Source organism: Canis lupus, chromosome 15, assembly GCF_048164855.1.
Source record: "Canis lupus baileyi chromosome 15, mCanLup2.hap1, whole genome shotgun sequence".
Taxonomy (NCBI): domain Eukaryota; kingdom Metazoa; phylum Chordata; class Mammalia; order Carnivora; family Canidae; genus Canis; species Canis lupus.
Genome location: NC_132852.1, coordinates 14,898,887 through 14,916,841, shown reverse-complemented (window position 1 = coordinate 14,916,841; position 17,955 = coordinate 14,898,887). Strand labels below are relative to the sequence as shown.

General features: G+C 40.8%; 1 long non-coding RNA gene across 1 annotated transcript; it reads right to left on the bottom strand.

The window, feature by feature from the left end:
* Positions 1–827: 827 nt before the first annotated feature.
* Positions 828–14,217, bottom strand: LOC140605476 (uncharacterized). The gene is made up of 3 exons (XR_012008121.1): positions 14,039–14,217; positions 6,764–6,804; positions 828–1,925 (listed from the first exon to the last, which is right to left on the bottom strand). It is a non-coding gene; the product is annotated as an uncharacterized lncRNA (long non-coding RNA).
* Between the last annotated feature and the right edge of the window lie 3,738 nt (positions 14,218–17,955).

Below are 17,955 nucleotides of genomic sequence, written 5' to 3'. Positions count from 1 at the left end.
ACAAAAAAAAACAACAAAAAAACTTTCAGTCCTTGGATGAATAAGGTTTGATGATCTAATGTATGCTGACTATAGTTGATAACATGACATTATATAATGGAAATTTGCTAAGAGAGTAGAACTTCAATGTTCTCACACACAAAAAAGGGGTGTGTGTGTGCATGTACCTATATGAGGTGATGGATGCATCCATTAACTCAATGTGGGGGGGGTGGAGGGGAATCCTCTCACAATGTACAGGTAAGTCAGATCATCATACTGTACATTTTCTCTTACAATTTTATTTGCCAGTACAGTTGGAAAGTACAGTGGAAAAAATATTCAGATCCTTATTTATTCCTCTATTTGAGAACGTTAATTTGGGATATTCTGAAGTTGGCCACTCATTTCTCTGAGCTCATAATAAACAACCGTATATGCGGGTGACCAGAAAAAGAGCAGCTAACCTATTTCATATTCTATCTAAGGGCACCTGGGTGGCTCAGTCAGTTAGGCATCTGGCTCTTGGGTTTTGGCTCAGGTCATGATCTCAGGGTGATGGGATCAAGCCCCGAGTTGGGCTCCTCACTCGGCGGGGTTCTGCTTGAGATCCTCCCCTTCTCCCTCCGTCCCTCCCCTGACTTGTGCTCTGTCTCTAAAAATAAATAAAACTTCAAAAAAAATTCTGTCTAAAATAAACCATTCACTTCTTTTTTTTTTCTTTTTTAACCATAGGAAAGTTGATGGGCTAAAAATCCCTGAAACATAAAATAATAGTAACGATATGATTCTTCTTTTTTTAACTTTATGATTCTAGGAAGTGATAACCACTTAGAAATTTTGAACCTTTTCCATTTTACCGGCCTTCACTGGGTAATATCTTTGAATATCTCCAAAGACATTTGATTTGTTCAGTTTCAAGTATATACTCCATGTAAACTTTTATTCAATAAACTGAGTTAGAAAATGTCTCTCATCTGATTAAAATCCATATGGTCAACCTTAGAAGGCAGGACCTGGGATGTGATTCAATAAGAGAACATGGAATCAACCGTACGGAAGGGCAGGAGCTCAATGAATACCTGCAGGTGCATGACTTGGCCAAGGGGTGAACCCAGAGTCCAGAACTCAGGAAAAGAGGTAAGGCCAAGTCACCAGGGACTGGCAAGCTTGATGGGGGCACAGCCTAGGCCGTGAGATGGGGGATGACAGGCAGAGGTGTAGTCACAGAGGTAGACAGGCTGCCATCTGTGGGCCAGGGGTCCGGCTGTCACTCCCTCACCCGGATGCAACTTCTCCTATAAGATTCACTCTCCTTGGCTCTGAATTCTTTGCCCACCAAGCACTCTGCTGATGGTTTATTTAAATTCTCAGGTAAAATCCCAACTGGAGAAGGGCCAGGGGCATAAGCATTCTCGTCCCTGGAAAGAGAGAAATATTTGGGAAGCACTGAAAAAAAATATGTTAACTGTGAAAGAGCTTCAGAATCGGTACCAAGAAATCTCTATTTCCCCACTGTTGTTTCTTTTCGTTCTCCGTCCAAAATGCCTACTGATTTCAGAGCCAGCTCTGAGCTTGGGGAAACAACCTGGAGGAAGACGAATAACCACAAAAAATCTGACTCTGGTCTCCAAACTGTTCTCCCTTAAACACTCTGTGCATCTGATTCCACCCCCCACACACACACACATAATCTCTCTTAATCCAATTTAAAATCATGGTTTCTGTTCACTTTTCAAGAATTGTGTAAAATAAACATTTCAGCAGACATGACTGTATATTAGCTTTGGCTCCCCTGCTTCTTGACAGAACTGCTTCGCTGCCTTCCACGGTATGGTCTTCTAACCATGGGGTCCTTTGCGCAGCCGCAAGACAAACAGGAAGAAGGATGTGCATCAAGGTCCACGTGCGTGAAGGGTGACATTTAGAAAGCCACTGCTCTAGCCCTGCAATGAGACAGCAATGTTAATTACCTTGCTCCTGGCATGGAAAATACTAAACTGACCTGCACAATGAGGACGTCAAACTGTCTTTTTTAATCCGACACCTGCACTGGAAATGCTAGGAATCTATGACACTTACAATTAAATACCTAAGATTACCAAACACAAGTTCAGACAGGGCTAATTTAGAAATTATTGTCAAGACTCACTGAGAACAGTCATAATTTGGGAGGGAAAAAAAAAAGTTTAAGACAGAAAAAAAGCCCCACAGAGGGACTAGGTACATGGTTTCCCCATTTGGAAACTGAACTGAAAAAGACATTTATTTTACTTAGACTAAAACTCACAAAGATAAAAAGACACCTGAGAAGAAGAAGAATCTGTGGTACTGAGTCATTTCCTGGGAAGAGCTGCTATTTCTATGAAGGAGAAAGAGAAAAATCTAAATACTGGATCTCCTTTTTTTTTTTTTTTTTTTTCCTGTTTTGGTAAAGAACAAAGATTTCACCTCTAACGTTTGGTGTCAAAGTGGAGTTTTTGCTTGACACTCATGTCGACATTTTTCTCCATGTAAAATTGAGACAGGAAGTAGTAAAAGATGAAAGTGCCAGACCATGAGGAAACGAAGATCTGTCCTAAGACATACTCAAACTTGATAAGCCTTGAGTATATCCCAAGTCATCCTTTAGAAAAGAAAAAGAAAACTTCAGAGAAGCACTTTTTATCTCTTAGAAATTATAGGAGATCCTTTGTCTTCAATACCTTACACCTGGCTCTCTGAGAATTCTGTGACCAGTTTCAAGAGATTGTCTATAGGAAATATCAGGAATCAGAATATGGGCAAATAAAGGGTTTACTGAACAAGATGTGACTGATAGAAACCAAAGCTATTGGAGTAGAGGAAAGATTAATTTAAGAACACTGCATGCAGCATAATGACAAACTAAAACCTGGCCAAGATCAGATAAATTTTCTTTTGGGAGGAAAAAAAAAATCCTGTGCATTAAATCATAAAGTTGAGTTTTTCAGTTCAGTAGCTCATGTTTGGACAATAGCAAGTTCAGGCTCATTACGAAGGTAGGTGTGGTGCTGAAGCAAGGCTGGGGAGGGGGGGGGATTAGAACATGAAACCTCCTGGCATCTGTTAACCAATGACAGCTCCATAAACGTCTAGGAAAACAAACAGGCTGAGGGAGGCATGACAGGTGAGAGGCCAGTCTTGTCTTTGAGAGTTTTACATGCAAAAATCCCAGTAAGGAAACAAAAAGAACTAGACACACCTGCCCTCCAGAGAGGGTTTCTTCTTTGCAGAAGGGGCAAACTGACCCGGGACGCACGAAGGTTGGCGTCCTGGCAGCCAGGCTGCTACTTCCCCATGATAAACCATTAAAATGGAGTTGCTACTTGCTCCTGACATTCCTGTGACCACTTTAAAGACACAATCTCTCAGTTTCAATCCTCAGATTACCAGCTCAAATGTCATACACGCCGAGCGTGCCTGGGGCTGAACTGTAAAGCAGGCCAAGTTCGTTTCTTGGGTGGCCCTGGCTGTTTCTATTGGAGCTGTTCGCACGACATTTCCTTCCTCTCTGCCTCCACATGTGCTGGGGTCTGCATGTGACGCTCAGAATGGTGGTGATACACTCAAGGGATGGATATGCAGGTCTTGAGCTGGCACTGGGGCCCCTCACTGCAGGCACAGGTAGAGGGTTCCTCTAGAGAAAGAGTCATTTGCGGGGGGGGGGGGGACCAGTCATTAGGGGAGGGAGCCCATCTTCCAACTTTGAACCTGGAATTTGGAAGGAGAGCCAGACAGGACAGAGACAGGGACCCCGGTTCTCTGGGCCAAGGATCTTGACGGATGAGTACGCTCTCTGAAGACAAGCCAAGAACTGAAACTAAAGAACCCAGACAGGGTGACCCACTTTGGGTCTTCGGAGCTGGAAAGTAATTAGCTCAGCCTTTGAAAGTAGGGCTGTTCTAATACTCGTATGCACTTCGCTTTCTTCTCCATCTGATTCACCTTTTAATGGTGTTTGAAGGGCCCCAGCCTACTGTAGCTGGATTAAAGGGAACACACGGAGAAGGCAATGGCATTCAGGCTGGGCCAAGGACCTTTAAGTGTGTACAATATGCCTCCGGGGCCAGGCACAGAGGCAGAGCTCAATGAAATAAAAGAATCCCTACAGAAGTTGAATCCTTTATGAAGGGAGCCAGCTCTCCCTCTCTGCACAGAGTCTCCTTCTGCATCCAAGCCTTGATCCTGGATTGGGATTCTGGATTTTGTTTTCTTAGGGGAGTGGTGATCTTACATTTCAAGCTCTTTCCCTACCTCCTCACAAAACCTGCTCCTAAGAAAAAAATCACAACTATTTCTTCAGCAAACACATACTTGAGGCTTACTGGGGACCAGGCCCCAGGTAATGTTCTGGGGGCTACAACACAACAGTACTGAGGACCTGCCCACAGGGAGCCCACACTCCCACTGGTCAGTGCCACCTCCCCAAGCTAGATCTATTCTTTTTTTTTTTTTTTTTTTTTTAATAAGCTAGATCTATTCTAAGCCTTATCTCTGATTGTAAATGGAAGAACTGTATCCTTCCTTATGGGAATATCTGATGTTCAGTTTGGGACCACTTTTCTGGACCCTTAGATCTTTGCAAGGCCAATTTTGGGCACAGATCCCACTGACCAGATTCTTGTTCACTGCTCTACAACACTGATCCAATGGTAGTACTTAGCACGTGACCAGGTGACTTGATCTGTTTTCCTGTGAGTAATCAACAGGCAGAAACTTGCTGCGCCTCAACCGCCCGGCTCTTGACTGCACCAAGTTAAATCTCCTAACAACTGTTTTAACAATGTCTTGCCCACTAACAAATCGACACAGTGTACACAGATTTGGAGTAATAAATTATATTAAACGACAATGACTTCTCTAGCCTTTGATAAGATAAATACGCTAATAAAGTCTTATTCTGAAAAGACAGAGCTAAAAAAGTAATTGTTTCCCTCCAGCACTGCCTCTCTGAAAGGCATCACCCAGACTGGGAAAAAAGGCAGAACTTGAAAATAAAACCCAAAGGTATCGTCACCATAGATACACAGCGAAAACCAGGATATCCCATCCTCCTGCGAGGAGAGTCCCAGCCTCCCCGCCTTCTGTGGAAGCCTTCCTGCTTTATGCCAGCACCAGGCCATCTCAGCCTTGGGCTCAATGCCCAGGCTACCAGTACTTCTGGGCTTAACAAAATCTGCAAGTCAAAGGGAAAATGAATTGCCTTAAAAATACAAAAGTAAGACGATCTAACTGAAATGAATTCAGGTTCAATTATGTATCTATTGTATTAGTTGCTAATACAATACAAAGTAGCCATGGACTGGGGGGCTTAAACCCAGAGGTGTATTTGTCTCACAGCTCTGGAGGCTGGAAGTCTGAGATGGAGGTGTCAGCAGGGTTGGCTTTTCCCGAGGCCTCTCTCCCTGGCTTACAGATGGTCATCTTCTTCCCAGGTCCCCACAACCATTTTCTCTGGATGTGTTTGGGTCCTGATCTCTTCCTTTTATAAGGACACCAGTCATGTGTCCTACATGGGATTGCAACCCATCCACATAACCTCCTTTTCCTTTAATTACCTCTTTAAAGGCCCTATCTCCCAAGATGGTCACGTGTGAGCTCCCAGGGGTTGAAACTTCAACACATGAACTTTGGGGAAACTTGATTCTGTCCCTAATATTTATAAAATACATGATGTCCTTGTGATTATTAAATTTAGAATTCACAAACGTTTTTATTTACTTGAAACAGTTTGTAGGTTAAAAGTTCTTACTTCATAAGGATTCTTGGGTATTCCCAATGATTCTTTAAAAATTATGCCCAACCGTAAATTAGATAAATTACGGAAGAATTCATGGATGCAATTTGAATTTCCAGCCCATGGTTCTCTTCCAAGCTTTCCCTTGTGAAATCTGTCTGTCTGACATTGGGTGTCTGCGTGACATCTCAACCTCAGCAGGTGCCATCCCCTCACACCTGCTTCTCATGCCACTTTCCCTGGTCCCGATGGCAGCTACAACAGTTGCTCTGGTCAAAAGTCCGATTCTGGATCCTGAATTTTCTCTGAACCCAAAGCTGATATGTAAGGAAATCCTGGCGGCTCCAACTTCAAAGTACACTGACATGTCCACATCTGTCACCCCTTCCGCTGTGCTGGGACAAGTCACTGCTGTCTCCTGCCTGATTACTGCTGCCGTCTCCTAGAGGGCTCTCGGCTCCTACCCTTGATGCTCTATGGTCTATTCTCAAAACAGCCGCCAGAGCAGTCCAGGCAAATGTAAGTCTGGCCATGTTAAATCTTGTAATGCTCTTCCACTTTACTCAGAGTAGAAGCCAAGGCCCCAGACCAAGCTCCACAGCCCACAGTGTCCTGGCTTCCTGCTCCCTCTCAGAGCCCATCTGTAGCCCACACTCCCCCCTGCCCAGGCACAAGGGCCTCCTTGCTATTTTTCCACATCAGGGAGCTCTTGCCTTGGCAATTCCCTCTGCTGGGAACAGCCTTCCCCTAGACGGAGCAAGGCAGGCTCCCTGACCCCCTTCCAGTCTCAACTGAGCTCTAACTTTCACTGGGAGACTTACCTTGACCACCACATTGCGACTGGTAGCCTGTCACCATCCCCTCCCTGGGCATTCCAAACCTCCCTTACCTCAGTCTGCTCTGCCTTCCTCTTCTTGCCTCTAACATGCCATCTGCTTATTAGGTTTATTGCCAGCGCTGCCCCCAGATGCCCACTCCCCATTCAAGGTCGGGTCCATGTCTTGTTCACCAATGTATCCCCCTTACCTGGGCTCTGGTCGGCCACACAGCTGGTGCTCAATAAATATCTGTTGAATAAATGAGTAGATTGGTGAATGAAAAGTACAGAATTCTTTTCAACAATACATCAAAATTGGTATTTAATGTAAGATAGGGAGGATTTTATGTTTTTTAATAACATTTATTTATGTATTTATTTTACAAATCCTAACAAACTAGTGTATCATTTTCTAATTGCAAAGACAGCCATTCACCTTCTTCCTATATCTCTACTTAAATAACTCCAGGATTCATGTCTCCTCCTCAGCATCAGGTATTTTCTGGACAATTCCAAAAAAAAAAAAAAAAAAAAACCCCAAAAACAAAAAACTTCTCACAAACACATCCTTCTGGAGCCAGACAGCTTGGATTTGTACCCTGGCTTCATTTTCCTCATGTGCACAATGTAACAGTAGCTATCCCATGTGGCCATGTGAGGATTAAAGGAATTAATTAATGCAAATTCCCTACAACAGTGCCAAGCATAAAATAAGAACTATCTAAGTCTTAGTTATTTTTCTTCTCAATATTATTATATCTTGAAGAAATTGGTTTGTGAGATAGAACACTGTGTTACTTTAACTTGGTTTTAAATTGTACTATTGACCAATCAATGTAACCAAAAAATAAAGCAAAAACAAAAATAAAAGTTCTCTCTGTCTGCATCACACAAAATACCCGGACAGGTTTTCACCAAATGTGAAATGATCTGACTTAAATATAGACTCGGCATGGTAAAAATTCGCTTTGGAAAAATGCCAAAGGAAACTTCAAAATGATAGGCAGCCTTTGTCCAGAACGGCAGAGACTCCAGTATAACAAAAGTCTCATTGAACTGAAAATTAGGAGAGACGTGCTACAAATATTAAGATGCCACCGACAGAGAAAATCAGAGACATTCTGAATATAAGCCCTCAACTGTGAGTCACAAGGGCAAACACTCCTAACTGCAGCTACTGAGTTGTGCTCCAGCTACTTCTCCCATGAGTGACTCCATGAAGGCTGATCTGGGTGAGATAGAAGGACCTATTAAATAATGGTTACTGCTTCTGCAAAGCAACTCCAGGGAGATCATGTAGCAGGTAAAAATAAGCCAGTCCCTTTGGGAAAAAAAAAGATGTGAAATTATTCACTCAACATGAAGTCTGAGGAGACTTATGGCAGCTTGGTGAAGCACGGGCTTTTGGGATCTAAGGTCAACTGCCAAGTAAGGGAGAGATTTAAAACAATTTTAAAATCCTAAGTGACTTTTAAAATGATCATTTTGCAACTCAGAAAAATTAAGAAATTGAAAGGTTAAGTCCATAGCAAAAAAAAAAAAAACTTCTGTCTCTTGAGAAACTCTATAATGTAAGGATAATAAAAGATTAAAAACATATTAACCTACAGTGTTAAAGAGAGTAGAGAGGGGCTACCTGCAGATGAGTGATTTCAACAAAATTCTGTTAAGGCAGCCAGTCCGTGGAGACATGGTGAGGGAAGCCTGCAAGGTGGAGGAAGGAGCAGCACCGTGCTCACTCAGGGGCATCTGCATCAAAGGAGAAGTGGTTTGTCCCACTGGATTCCTCAGAGGCTTAGGGACTAGAGACTCCAGTGTGGCAAAAGTAGGAGTAAAACTTGAAACCGAAAACAAGTGGATTTTTTAAAGATAAGTCAATTAAGCAATCAGTGCCCCTAGCCTATTATATGAAATGCTGTTTCTTAAGCATTCCAAAGTTGACAAATCAGGTTCCTTTATCAGAAAAGTGAGCAGCCACCTCCACATTCTGGCTTTGGTGGACTCCCCGGACACCAGCTGCCTCCCTGCCTGATGGTCCTAAAACAAAACCTTTACCCAAATCTACAGAGCTCCCAATCTCCTTTTAGAATCTTACTCTTAAATATTAATGGCCAATCTGGGATTGGTAAAAAGTTTGAAAAAGACAGTTCATGATAAACAGCTAGAAAACATGATCCCAAAAGGAAGGGATAATGTGGGGAGTAGGAAAGAACTAGATAAACACAAAAACTCTGGCATTCTCAAAGAGATTGAAGGATCATATTACACCTATAAAATGAAGGCAGGATGTTTTGATAAACGAATGGGTATGAAACAAGATAAAAAGTTCTTACAAAGTAAAAATACAAGACTCAAGAGGAAATAAATCATTAGGGTAACTGGAAGGATTAAGAAAATCTCCTAAAAAATAAAACCAATTGACAGATGTGAGAGAAATAACACATGATGTCCTATGTTTAACACACAGGGGGGATCCCTGGGTGGCGCAGCAGTTTGGCGCCTGCCTTTGGCCCAGGGCGCGATCCTGGAGACCCGGGATCGAGTCCCACGTCGGGTTCCCGGTGCATGGAGCCTGCTTCTCCCTCTGCCTGTGTCTCTGCCTCTCTCTCTCTCTGTGTGTGTGACTATCATAAATAAATAAAAATTAAAAAAAAAAACACACAGGGGCTTGGGGAAGAAAGACTGGAGAAAATGGAGGGGTGAAATTAACAAAGACATAAAACAGGGGAATTTATGAGTTGAAAAATAAATCTCCACATATAAAGAGCCCACTTTAATAAATGAACTAATGAATAAATGAAAAACAACTTGTGTCCAGCACATTATAATGAAATTTCAGAATACTATGAATAATAAAAAGAATCTAATAACTCAAAAAAAGTATCTAATAACTCTTGAAAGAAAAATCAAGTAACATACAAAATATCAAAAATCAGAAGCTATGCTACAGACAAGGGGAAAATATATTTAATCTGGATTTGGGAAAAGAATCAGTTTTCAGGCTAAATTAGCCATTTTCAGCATTACTTGAAGATATGCTAAAGTTAAAGAACTGAAAGGTAAAAGGCAAGAGGAAACAGAGGTGCAGTCAAGGTGTGGGGGAAGGGAGGTTAAGGGAGGGAATTTCCACATAGCAGAGAAATTAACCTAGATTGGACCCAAAGAATCAGGGCTGTGAAGGTAGGGGATTTTTTTGTTTTTGTTTTTGTTTTTGTTTTTGTTTTTTTTTGGAGAATATGAGGAACAATGGAATATCTAATGTTTGAGAGCATTTGAATATCTTGAGAACATAATAAAGGAAAGCAATGCAAAATAGGAACTAGAAACTCTAGGATAAACAAAAGGCTGTATGTAAAAATAATTTTCACATGTGACTTTGTGGCTATAAAAATTGTGGTAAAATACATATAACATGAAATTCACCATCTTAACCATAATACGTTGGCATTTGGTATATTCACAATGTTGTATATCCATCCCCTCAATCTGTAGGTGCTCCTTGAACAACCCAGGTGTGAACTGTGTGGGTCCACTTATATGTGGATTGTTTTCAATACAAGTACACTATCGTAAATGTATTTTCTCTTCCTTATGATTTTCTCGGCAACAGTTTCTTTTCACTAGCTTACTTTATTTTAAGAATACAGTATAAATGTATATAACATATAAAATGCGTGCTAATCTACAGTTAATGTTACTGGAAAGGCTTCAGGTCAACAGTAGACTCTTAATAGTTTTAGGGGAGTCAAAAGTTATACATGAGTTTTCCAACTGTGCAGGGGATCAATGTCCCTAAGCCCTGCATTGTTCAAGGATCAACTGTAGGTCCAGAACTTTTTCATCACCCCAACAGAAAACCCCATACTCATTAAGTAGTCACCACTGGCAACCACTTTTCTGATTCCTGTCTCTACAAATGTACCTATCTTGATATTTACATATAAATGGACTCATACCATATATGGTCTCTTATGTATGACTCCTTTCACTTAGCATTATGTTTTCAAAGTTCATCCACTTTGTGCCATGTATTGGTACTTTATTTCTTTTTATGGCTGAATAGTGTTAGATTGTATGGAAACATGGTATCTGTTTACCACTTGATGGTCATTGGGTTGTTTCCACTCTTTGGCTACTGCAAAGAGTGCTGTTATAAACATTCATGTCCAGGTATCTGTTTGAGTGCCTGTTTTCAGTTCTTTGGGGGTATATACCTAGGAATGGAATTACTAGATGATAATGGTAATTCTATGTTTAACTTTTTTGAGTATCTACCAAGATATTTTTCACAGTGGTTGAACCATTTTCGTTTCCCACCTACAAAGGACAAGTGTTCCAATTTCTTCACATCCTTACCAACACTTGTTATTTTCCCCTTTCAAAATAATAATTCGAATGAATTTGAATTAATATCTCATGGTGGTTTCGATTTTTGTTTCCCTAATGACAAATATTGTTGAGCATCTTTTTCATGTACTTATTGGCCATTTGTACATCTTCTTTAGAAAAATGTCTATTCCAGTTGTCTGTCCATCTTTGAACTGTGTCGTTTGGATTTTTGTTACTGTGGAATCACAAGAGTCCTTCATAATATTATGCATATCAACCTTTATCATATACATGATTTGCAAATATTTTCTCCAATTCTGTGGATTATCTTTTCACATTAATATTGTTCTTTGGTGAACAATAGTTTTTAACGTTGAAGTCCAATTTACCTATCTTTTTCTTTTGTTACTTGTTCTTTTGCTGTCATATCCAAGAAATCATTGCCAAATCCAGTATGATGAAGATTTCCCCGTGTTTCCTTCTAAGAGTTCTATAGTTTAAGCTCTTATGTTTAGGTCTTTGATCAATTTTTAGTTTTTTGGGTAACTTTATTTATTTAATTTTCTGAGGAGGGGAGGCAAAGAAAGAATCTTAAGCAGGCTCCAGGTACAGTGTGGAGCCAGACACAGGGCTCAGTCTCACAACCCTGAGATCATGACCTGAGCTGAAATCAAGAGTTGGACTGGGCCAACCGACTGAGCCACCCAGGCACCCTAAGTTAATTTTAGAATCTGGTGGTAGGTAAAAGTCTAATTTCTTTCTTTTTTTTTTTTTTGCATTTGGGTGTACATTTGTCCCAGAGTCATTTGTTGAAAAGACTATTCTTCCCTCCATTAAATAGTGATGATGCCCTTGTCAAAAGTGAATTCACTATAGATGTATGGATTTATTGTGGAATCTCAATTCTGTTCTACTGACCTATGTCTATTCTTATGCCAACACCAAACTTTTCTGATAACTGTTGCTTAGCAGTACATTTTGAAGTCAGGATATGTGAGTCTCCTAACTTTTTTCTTTTTCAATGCTGTATTTTCTATTCAGGATCCCTTGTCATTTTATATGAATTTTAAGATCGACTTTTCCATTCCTGAAAAAGGAGAGGGAGGACACATTGTGGTTTTGATAGGGATTGCTTTGAATATTTTCACGGTCTCTTGAGAAGAATGCATATGTTGCTGCTGTTGGGTAGAGTGTTCTGTATATGTTTGTTATGTTAGTTGATTTATAGTGTTGCTCAAGTGACCATGACTTTGTAATGAATGATAATTACATATTCATAACAATAAAAACACTTGCACAGGTGAACTCCAGATTGGCCTAAAGCCTGAGCCTGCTGACCAATCCTCCTCTCTGTCTACAAGAGACAAGCAGCATAGGTAGGCAAATGACCGCAGATGAGTGAAGCAAAGTTATACCAGAAGACTAAATACCAGACAACAGAAATTGAGTTGGGAGTTGTATACATCAAAATCCCCTCCAGCAATAGTTATTGAAAGAACATTAAGTAGAGCTGAGAGAAACCCACTCATCCAAAACTCAAAATTACATAGCTTACTCTCTATTTGAGGATGAATAAACAGAAAATAACCAACAATAGTTTCTATGGAAAATAACTGTAGAACACAAGGGATAGAATGTAATTTTAATGATGCAGGAGAAAGAAATTATTACAACCAGAAAAATAACTGGCATTCATAGTAGAAGAATAAACGGGAAGAATTAGAAAGACAAAATAAAGACTTGACAGCACGATAAGCTGCAAGAGCAACAAGCTGAAAATGAAGTGGAAATGAATAGATTCAAAGCCATAATTTCAAAATTATAATTACAATTGTAGAATTAAAATTTGAATTGGAGTCAGTAGAGAGAGGTGTTTTGCTAACAGGGCTCTATCTTGGCCTACTTGTTTCCATTTCCTCCTTAGCACACAGCAACATCTCCCATTCTTCCCCGCATGTAGACAAGGCCTCAGGACTGAGTTCTGGCCAGGGGAACAGGGGTGAAAGAGACATACTACTTCCAGGTCAGGCCCATAGAAACATCCTCCACACTCTTTCTTTACTTGCCAATCAGATGCCAAGGATATGGGACACCTGGGTGGCTCAATGGTTGAACATCTGCCTTTGGCTCAGGTCATAGTCCCAGGGCCCTGGGATCCAGTCCCACATCCCAGCTCCCCGCAGGGAGCCTGCTTCTCCCACTGCCTATGTCTCTGCCTCTCTCTCTGTGTCTCTCATGAATAAATAAATAAAATCTTTAAAACAAAATCATTTTAATAAGTATATAAATGTAAATGAATTTAGATCTTTCATAGTTAAGAATATACATAATGTAAAGCAATGTCAGAAACCACAAGCTGGATCTTTATTAACAAAGTCTGGAAATTGATGAGGGAGTAGTTGGTGGAATGGGAAATGTGGGGGAATTTGCTCATTTATATTGGGGATATCAGGATAATGCATAATGTTGACTTTGGTAATTGGTGAAAAGTAAGTTGAGAAACAGAAATTTTAAAATGTAAAGGTAATAAAAAGAACACAATTCTGGTGATATGAGCAGTTGCTAGGCTTGAGTGAGATCAGAGCCAGGAAAAGCCCCTATGCCCATCAGGGTACAGAGTGGTGGACGCTCTTGCTGGGACCTCATGGCTCCAGAAACACAACCGTGCTTGAAGGCCTGGGAGCATCAAGAGGTTGTTGGCTTATTGTAGGTTTCAGTGAGAGCATCAAAAGTGAAGGACTTGAAGATTTATGGGCAGAGCTAGGCCTCCAAACAAATAAGTCTTCTCTTTTTGAGAGTAGCAGCTCCTGGCTGGCTACTGGGCCCTGGAGGAGACAACTGACCATGGGGCACCAGGTGACCAGATTCCAGATACTTGCCGTTCATGAACTGGTGGTTATTTGATCCACTCAGTCATAAAATTGGAAATTCCAAGAAGTGCTCAACCATTACAGAAAGGTGATACATGGAAATATATATATATATATATACAATTTCCATGCCTAACAGTCCCTGAAGGTACATAGAAGGCCCAAGAGCAAGTCACTCGTGTGCCTGGCACTTGCACCCTGGCCACTCTGGCAACCTCACTTGTACCCATTGCCTCATGGCAGGTTCCCAATGACCAACTGACTACAGAGGATGACAGTTCAAACCTGATTTAGATGGCTCTGTACCATATGCCAGCACCAGCCGAAAGTGGACTGTTATAGTGATTATGGCCCCACTTAAGGGTAGCCCCAAACACTGGGGACCGGAGATCTTCCCAGTGAGCAGCACTTTGCCTGTAAGAGGAGCTGGCCTAGAGTAAGGCCCTGCATTGATCCATGGAGTGGCTGACGGTTGGCCATCTGGCCAGAGAATGCCAAGGTTAAAAAAAAAAAACAACCCCTACAACTGTATATATATTCATCTGATTTAATTAAATATGATTACATATATATAGTGTGTGTATATATATATATATACATTATATATGTGCAATTGTAAAATTAAAACTGTATGTCATAATGTTAATATTATGAGTGGTTTTTATTTTCTTAGATTTTCCTAGATTTTTTTCAGTGATTGTTATTTTTATAAACAGAGGCAAAAAAAGTTAAATATTATTTTAAAAAGAAACTTTCTTATGGTTTGGCTTCATAGACGTTCAGCATGGTTTGTGTAGTTTATTTTGCTCTGAAGTCCGTCTTCTGTAAGAAACATTGTGGTTAGTATGTGAATGTGTTCCATTACGACCCGTTGTGAACCTGCTTTGGCATGCTATGTACCAAAGACAATGGAATCAGGGGCTTTATAATTGATTCAGTTATATAAATAGAATGCAGAATGAGCAGCTTTCTGTTGATCTTAAAGTATGTGAGGCAGTGTGGCATCATTGAGAGACCCAGGCTTTGGGGTAAGACTGGCAGGCATCGGACTCCCGACTCTGCTGTTTATTAGCTATACGACTTTGGACAATATAACTGACCTCCAAGTACAGATTTCCTTTTCTTTGAAAGGAAAGATTGCCAACCACCTTAGGCTATCCCTATAGAGTGATTAAAATAATTGAAAGTGGTAAGTTATGTAAGCTATCTATCTACCAGGGCTGAGCTCGGGCAGGAGCTCCGCATCCATTCTGTGCACACATGCACAGTGAGGGTGAGTCGGTGGTAGGGATGGAACAAGGAGCAAGCTCCATCTTTCCAAGCTCTGTAATGCTGCTTACTTTCATCAGCAAGAAAGGGAGTAGAAAGTCTCAATTTACTTTCTGCCCGATGGCTTGTGATTGACTAAGTTATGAGCACTGGTGGGCTAGCTGAAAGAGAGGGATGAGGAGAACCTGGTACACTCCACCTTTCTCCCTCAGAGCCCAACTCTTCTGAATATAAGGGTGAATAAGTCTCCAGTCACCATCTACTCCTACAGTTAGATGGGAAACCACAGAATAGAAAAGTGGCGTGCATAGCTTTATAATATTATGAAGTGAGTCTACTTGAATGAAAGCAACCCAGGAAGCAGGCTAGCATGGCATTTGGTTTCCTCTCTGCTCTCTTTAGTTTGGAAAATGCCTTCACTTAAGAAAAATTCCAGCATGTCCCAGGTGGATGAAGTTTATAAGCAATAAAAAAAAAAAGAGCTTTGCAGTTAGATGGAAAGGAACTTTCTAAACTGTGTAGCCATGGGAAGGTCCTATAGCTCATCTCTGTCCTTGTCGGTGTTCTTCACCCAACATTACAGGGAGACTCATGGAATCCCATTGCTACAGGTGCACAGGTGGTCTGAACTGTGACCCATCACTATGGCTCCCAGGGCAGATCATGCACACCTCTTCCCAACTCTGCAGGACTGGTGACATCATGCTGATAGCCTGACATCACTGTGCCAGTAGTACTTGTGCCAGTAGTACTTACTACCAAAAGGCCACTGCACACATGGTTTAGAGTTAGACAGGTTTGGGTTTATAGCCTGGATTCCTGGTCCTATTTCTTTGTACCTTGGGTAAGGACCATGTGCTCTCATGAGTCTTACACCCCTCATCTGTGAAATCGGGGGTGAATTCATCTTCAAGATCATCATCTGTATGAAAAGTGTTTAGCATGGTACTGGAGAAATAAGGGAAGTTCAATTATTATTAAGTTCACTTTCCCTAAGGCAGCTGAAGACTTTCTGGAATTTTCTAAGGAGCTCTGTCAGCTGTCTCTATGATTTTAAGGCAGCAAGGGATAAAGCAAGTAGGAAGGAGTCAACCACAGCTCTTATCTCCAACATAGAATTGCAGGAGGCTCAACCATGAGGAAGGCTACAAATGGCCAGTAGGCCACTGCCCTGAGGTGCTATCCATCCCACAGTCCTCTCCATGTTCCTACATGATGTCCAAGTTTGCCATATCTAAAATACCTCCAACCAACCAAAGTCTTGTGGCCTTCAGTGCCTAGAAAATGGAGCGAGTTATTGCATAAAGTGAGGTTAATAGTCAATGTCCAAACTTTCTGGATCCCTTAGAAAAGAAAGAAAAAGATGAGTGTGTGTGTGTATGTATGTGTGTGTGTGTGAGAGAGAGAGAGAGAGAAAGGGAGAGAGAGAGAGAAAGGAGGAAGGAGGAGGAGGAAGAAGAAAGAGGGGGGAAGAAGCAAGAGGAAGGAAGGAACAAGGAAAAAAGAGAGAGAAAGCAAAAGAAAGTACACAATTCTTTATTGTTGGTTTCCCTGATGTAATCTATTATGTCTGGGAATGACAGTCTTGCAGAAACATCTGGGACTCATCATCTGCCTTCTGCTACACCAGAGAAGAGATGATTTCTGGATATTAATCTAACATGGGGGCACTCTCTAAGCCTACCAAAGGGAACAGCAGGCTTTTCTAATTTATTGTGCCAGATGAGAGAATTTAGAGATTTGAGGGAAAGTTTTCATTGCAATGTCAAGGTGGGAGTCCTCAGGACTCTCCCCATCCAGATAAGCACAAGCTCCATCTGTTCCAGGGAAGACTCACACTGGAAAACAAGCCTACATTCTTTGTTTTGCACATACACTGGAGAGAATAGATAAAATTTCAAGGAGTTTTGAGACATCAGTCAGCTGGGGTAAGAACTAAGTTTCATTTTCTAGACTCAGTCAAACCATTTACAACTGAGATTCTCTTCTCAATATTGATGATTACTAATAGTTTAAAAAGAATCACCTATAGGAAAGGCAGACATTCAGTTAACCTCTAGCGGGAACAAATTGGTTCAAGTAGAAAATCACAGTCTAGAATTGACAATGACTTTACTAGCATGGTTCGTTTAGAGTTCACTTCCATTTCAAGCCTTGGGAAAGTTCTAAAATTATTTCTGTGATGCCTTGATTTCCCTTTATAAGAAAGAAAGCTGCAAGTTCAGAGAGGATCTAGGAGAAATCAATGTATAAACAGATGATTAATAACCATGACAGATGTCACCATAATTACCAGGAACCATCATATTTCTCTGTGTGTGGATAGAAAAGATGGTTTTAAGTCAAAAGGCAGGTGAAAGAAGTGTTTTTTTCTTTAGGATGATATTAAAAAATGAAATGTTTATAGTATTTTTAAAAGCAAGCAATTTGCTTATTGCTAGGAAAGGCAAATTATTTTATTTATTTTATTATTATACTTTTTATAGAGAGAGAGATGGGGAGAGGGAGAGAGAAAAAAAATCCCAAATAGAGTCCATGCCCAGTGTGGAACCCACCCCAGGGCTTGATCTCTCCACCCTGGGATCACGACCTGAGCCGAAAACAAGAGTCAGATGCCCAGCTGAGCCACCGAGGTGTCCCGATGGTTATTTAAAATTAGGAAAAAAGGTCTCCAGATTTTATGTGTTAAAAATTGTGTTTATTGGGGGCATGGAACCAAAAGCTCTCATTTTATTGAAGCTTATGACATATACTCAACTATTAACCTTTAACAGTGAAAACAGAACAGTCCTTCTCAGTTCTAGAATTCAGCGAGAATCTAAACATTTTCCCCAAATATTCTTTTATTACAGACAATTTCTGGTTCAGTGAAAGTGCACTGCATTACAAGACAACATTTGAAACACTAGGGAGAAATATTTTTTAAAGTATTT